The 6,000-nt window shown below is 50.1% G+C and overlaps 1 protein-coding gene across 1 annotated transcript in view; it reads left to right on the top strand.

The window, feature by feature from the left end:
* The first annotated feature begins 427 nt into the window (after positions 1 to 427).
* LOC137315449 (NACHT, LRR and PYD domains-containing protein 3-like) overlaps positions 428 to 6,000 on the top strand; it is a 75,587-nt gene continuing 70,014 nt past the window's right edge. The window contains exon 1 of the mRNA XM_067980129.1: positions 428 to 815. The gene's annotated coding sequence lies outside the window, so the exon portion shown is untranslated. The remainder of the gene's footprint in view (positions 816 to 6,000) is intronic.

Raw genomic sequence — 6,000 nt, 5'->3', positions numbered from 1 at the left:
TCCATGTGGCACTCCACGAGGTACAGCCTGCCAACCTGAAAATGACCCGTTTATCCCGACTCTCCGTTTTCTGTCCGTTTACCAATGCTCCATCCTCAATATTACCCCCAACCCAATGAGCCCTTACCTTGCATAACACACTTTTGTGTGGCAACTTATTGAATGCCGTTTGAAAATTTAAAAATACAATATCCACTGGTTCCCCTTTATCGACCCTGCTCGTGACATCCTCAAAAAACTCCAATAGAAATTCACCGAGGCGAGTGATTCCGCCCTTTCTATTATTTTTTATTCGTTCATGGGATGTCGTCGTCGCTGGCGAGGCCGGCATTTATTGCCCAGCCCTAATTGCCCTTGAGAAGGTGGTGGTGAGCCACCTTCTTCAACCGCTGCAGTCAGTGTGGTGAAGGTTCTCCCACAGTGCTGATCGGAAGGGAGTTTCTATTCTATTGGTTCATAACAAGCGGGCGTGGGGCTGTGTGTGGGACCAGGCCCTGATTGGCGGGTGGGCTATCAATCACTTGTTTTGAACCAATGGAAGGGGCGGACTCAATGAGCGGCAATCATTTCTGCAGCGAGTGAAAGTGTCGATTCGATTCTCCTTCACACCGTCAATATTGGTCTCATTTTCTGCCCTGCCATAATTCGATCTCCCGGTGAATGACGGAGTGATTGGGAAAAGCCCACAGCTGGAATTAAACAGGGATTGTAGACTGAGGAACAACAGCAGGGGAATCAGCACAGGATTGTGAGATCAGCAACCAGAGAGAATCCTTCCGATTCAAAGAGCTTCCATCGATCGACTGGGGAGAAAGGTAAGAGAAAGTCCCATTTACTCAGATAAACACTGGTCCTGTGGACAGTCCACAAAGGTTACAAGCTAATGGGGAAATGGTGAGAATGAGACTGGGAGAGTCTGATCACAGAGTACAATTATCCAGCATGAGGCCGTGCAATGAAACGTGAAGTGAGATCAGTTTCTGTTTCAAAGCACACAGTCACAAATGAATCTTGTGTGTGTTTTAGAGTGAAGGGGTTTGATCTAAGAGGTGACTCCAGTCTGAGGCAGTGCCGAGCAGATATACAATGTCTCCCCGCCCCCAGCACCAACTGTGAATGAACCCACCTTTATGGTCCCCATAATATCAATATTACACTGTATTAATGTAGTACCAGTCAGTGTTACCGAATTCAAATATATTTCATATCCAACTATCAAAATCAATCATCTTACAATTCTGAACTGGATACTGGATTTAACTTAATGTTATTTCCCATCAGTAAATCTATTTCTGGATTTTAGAATTGCAGTTGAATTAAATGATAGTTTACATATAAACTGGTGATAAAATGATACGTAAATCGTATTCGAATAATGATTTAAGCAGAAAATATAGACACTGTCTTTCAGCCCTTTTAAACACTAACTGGAGTTTCCAGAAATGTTGTTTATCCAAACTTTGTAACATTCCAGATGTATAAAGAATGTGACGATCAGATGTTTTGCCATCGAATTCAGTATTGTGGCAGTAATTTAAATGGTCACTGCTAACAGTTACATGTTTAGATGGTTTATGACAATCTGATTTTCAGAGCAGATGGGGTCTGTTTTTAATAATGTGACTGTTTGATCCTTCTGTCGATGCGGTGCTGCTTAATGTTCTGTCGAGCTCGAACTGACGGTACATTCAGTAAATTCCCAGTATCAGGTCTCGTGGTGTAAAAACATATTTATTGGAATAGCAGCTTCGTGGTTAGAAAAAGTGTCTGAATGTTTAGGGTTAATCTTCATCTTAACTAAACTCTAAACACGATGGTGGTTTTTGTCATTTCCGTTTCAGTTATTTTCCATGAGTGATTTCCTCTACTGCCATGGTAACAATCTGTCAGATCTCAGTACAAGAGGTGTTGGTTCCAATTTATGTCCGAAAGACCATGAAACATTCAGTGTAAACTCTTCTCTATATATTCAGACCATGAAACGGGACACCCAAATTTCTCTGAACTCCAACGTTCAATAGTTTCTTACGATTTAAAAAATATCCTGTTTTTCTATTCTTCCGACCAAAGTGAATAACCTCACATTTCTCCATCTGCCACCTTCTTGCCCACTCACTTAACCTGTCTATATCTCTTTGCAGACTCTTTGTGTCCTCCTCACAGCTTACTTTCCCACCTACCTTTTATCGTCAGCAAAATTGGAGACATTACACTCGGCCCCTTCATCTAAGTCATAGAATCGTTGCAACACAGAGGGAGGCCATTCGACCCGTCGACCATGCGCCGAATCTATGCAAGAGCAATCCAGCTAGTCCCACTCCCCTGCCCTATCCCCAGAGCCCTGCAATTTTTGTTCCCTTCAAGTATTTATCCAATTCCCTTTTAAAGGCCATGATTGAACCGGGGCGGGCCCAGAGAGAGAAGTATGAGTGAGAGTGGAGGGTGGAGGATGTGAGCGATGGTGAAGGGAGGGGGGTGTAAGTGACTGTGGTGGGAGGACGATGTGAATGATGATGGAGGGAGTGGGATATGTGAGAGAGGGTAGAGGGAGTGGAATGTGTGAGTGACGGTGGAAGGAGGGGGATGTATGAGAGAGGGTGGAGGCAGGGAAATGTGTGAATGAGGATGAAGGGAGGTGGATGCGTGATTGAGGGTGGGGGTTGGGGGATGTGAATGAGGGTGGAGGTATGGCGATGGGAGTGAGGGTGGAGTGAGAGGATGTTTGAGTGAGGGTGGTGGGAGAGGGTATGAGTGAGGGTAGAAGGGTGGATGTGTGTGAGGCTGGATGGAAGGGGTTGTGAGTGAGTTTGGAGGGAGGGGATGTGAGTGAGTGTATTGCGAAGAGGATGTATGACTGATGGTGGAGTGTGGAGGATGTGTAAGTGAGGGTGGAGTGTGGAGTATGAGTGTTCGAGGGTGAAGGGAGGGGGATGTGAGTGACAGTGGAGGCAGGGTGATGTGTGAGTGACGGTGGAGCGAGATGAAAGTGTGAGTGGGGGTGGTGTGAGGGGTATGTTTGAGTGAATGTGGAGTGAGGGTGATGTGTGAGTGAAGGTGGAGGGATGGTGATGTGAGTGAGGATAGAGGTAGGGCGATGTAAGTGAGGTTGGGGGTGTGGGTTTTGAGTGAGGGTGGAGGGAGGAGGATGTTTGAATGAGGGTGAATGGAGAGGAATGTGAATGAGGGTGGACGGAGTGGGGTGTGTGAGTGACGGTGGAGGTAGAGGGATGTGAATGAGAGTGGAGGGAGGGCCATGTGAGTGAGGGTGGAGGAAGGGACGTGTGAGTGAGGGTGCAGGGTGGTGGATGCGTTATTGTGGGTGGAGGGAAGAGGATGTGAATTAGGGTAGAGGAATTGTGATGTGTGAATGACAGTGGAGAGAGGGGGCTGTCTGAGTGAGGGTGGAGTGATGTGGATGTATGAGTGAGAGTGGAGGGAGCAGGATGTGTGTGAGGGTCGACGACGTGGGATGTGTGATTGAGGTTAGAGGGATGATGAGTGAGTGAACATGGATATAGAGGGATGTGAATGAGGGTGGAGGGAGGGGATGTGAGTGAGTATGGAGGGAAGGGGTTGCGCGTGAGGGGGAGGGAGTGGGATGTGTGAGTGAGGATGGTGGGAGGGGGATGTGTGAGTGACAGTGGAAGGAGATGGATGTGTGAGTGATGGTGGAGGGTGGGCCGTGCGTGAGTGAGGGTGAGGTGACGGGATGCGATTGCGGGCGGAGGCAGAGGATGTGTGAGTGAGTTTGGAGGGAGGTGGATGTGTGATTGACTCAGGATGGATGAGTGGTGGGAGGAGGATTTGTGAGTGAGGATGGAGGGAGGGTTAGGAGTGAATGATGGTAGAGAAAGGAGGATGTGTGAGTGAGGGTGGAGGGCGGGGAATGAGTGAATAAGGTTGGAGGAATGGTGTGTGTTTGAGTGTGCAGTTAGTGGGATGATTGTATAAGGGTGGAGGGATGGGATTTATGAGTGAGGGTGGATGGGGATGTGTCAGTGAGGGTGAATGGAGGGCGATGTGAGCGAGGTTGGTGGTAGGTCAATGGGAGTGAGGTTGGAGGGCGGCGATGTGAGTGAGGGTGGATGGTGGGGTCTGACTGAGGGTGGGATGTTTCAGTTAGGGAGGAGGGCAGAGAATGTGAATGAGGATGGAGGGTGTGGGGTGTGTGAATTAGGGTGGAGGGAATTTGATGTGTGAGTGAGCGTGGAGTGAGGGGGATGTGTGAGTGAGGGTGGAAGGAGAGGGATGTGTGAGTTAGGGTGGAGGGAGTGGAATGTGAATGACTGTGAGGGGATATGAGTGAGTGTGGAGGGAGGAGATGTGTGAGTGAGGTTGGAGAGAGGATGACGTGAGTGAGGGTGGAGCGAGGTGAATATGTGATTGATGGAGGAGGGACGGGGAAGTATATGTGAGGGTAGAGGGAGGTGGATGTGGGTGAGGGTGGGCTGTGTGAGTTAGAGTGGAGGGAGGAGTATGTGAATAAGGGTGGACGGAGTGGGATATGTGAATTAGGGTGGAGGGAGGAGTATGTGAATAAGGGTGGAGGGAGTGGGATGTGTGAGTTAGGGTGGAGGGAGGAGTATGTGAATAAGGGTGGAGGGAGTGGGATGTGTGAGTTAGGGTGGAGGGAGGAGTATGTGAATAAGAGTGGACAGAGTGGGATGTGTGAATTAGGGTGGAGGGAGGAGTATGTGAATAAGAGTGGACAGAGTGGGATGTGTGAGTTACAGTGAAGGGAGGGGAATGTGTGAGTGAGCGTGGAGTGATGGTGATGTCTGAGTGAGTGTGGAGGGAGGGGGTTGTGTGAGTGAGGGTAGTGGGAGTGGTTATATGAGTTAGGATGGAGGCATGGAGATGTGAATGAGGGTGGAGGGAGGTGGATATGTGAGTGAGTGTTGTGGAAGGGGGTTGTGTGTGGGGGGTGGCGTAGGGAGGGAAATGTGTGAGTGCCTGTGAAGTGAGGGGGAAATGTGAGTCAGGGTGGAGGGAGGGGGATGTTCATGAGGGTGCAGTAACGGTGATGTGAGTGAGAAGGGAGGGAAGGGAATGTGAGTGAGGGTGGAGACAGGAGGATGTATGATTGAGCGTGGAGGGAGGGGAATATGAGTGAGGGTAGAGGGAGGTGAATTTGAGTGAGAAGGGAAGGAGGCGGATGTGAATGAGGTTGATAGGAACGATGTGAGTGAGTGTAGATGGAGGAGTTTGTATGTGATGGTGGAAGCACGGGGTTGTGAGTGAGGCTGGAGGGAGGCGGAAGTGTGAGTGAGAGTGGAGGGAGGGGATTGTGAGTAAGGTTGATGGGACCAATGTGAATGAGGCTGGAAGGAAGTGGATGTGTGAGTGTGAATGGAGGGAGGGGATTGTGTGTTATGGTGGAGGGAGGGGGATGTGTGAGTGAGAGTGGAGGGAGGGTGTTATGAGTCAGGGTGGAGGGAGCAGGATGTGTGTGAGGGTGGAGGGAGTCGTATGTGAGTGAGGCTGGACGGAACTGGATGTGAGTGAGAGTGGGGTGAGGGGGATGTGAAAGAGGATCTAGGGATAGGGATATGAATGCGTGTTGAGGGAGGGTGATCTGAGTAAGAGTGGAGAGAGGGGCATGTGCTTGAGGGTGGAGTGAGGGGGATGTGTGTGAGGGTGGATGGAAGTGGATGTGAGTGAGTGTGGAAGGAGTGGGATGTGAATGAGTGTTGTGGGAGGGTGAGGTGAGTGAGAGTGGAGGGAGGAGATGTGAAACAGGGTGGAGGGATGGGGATGTGGTTCAGGGTGAGGGTGCAGGGCGGGGATGTGTGCGAGGGTGGAGGGAGGGGATGTGTGTGAGGGTGGAGGGAGGTGGTGTGTGTGAGTGTGGAGGGAGGGGGATGTGTGTGAGGGTGGAGGGTGGAGGATGTGAGAGACGGTGGAGGGATAGGGATGTGGGTGACTGTGGAGGGAGAGGCACGTGAATGAGGGTGCACGGAGGGTCATGTGAGTGACTGTGTTGTCCCTCTCTCTGGGCCC

This window comes from Heptranchias perlo, unplaced genomic scaffold (assembly GCF_035084215.1).
Source record: "Heptranchias perlo isolate sHepPer1 unplaced genomic scaffold, sHepPer1.hap1 HAP1_SCAFFOLD_55, whole genome shotgun sequence".
NCBI lineage: Eukaryota > Metazoa > Chordata > Chondrichthyes > Hexanchiformes > Hexanchidae > Heptranchias > Heptranchias perlo.
The sequence above is the reverse complement of the archived record's forward strand: the minus strand, read 5'-3'. Positions and strand labels throughout refer to the sequence as shown.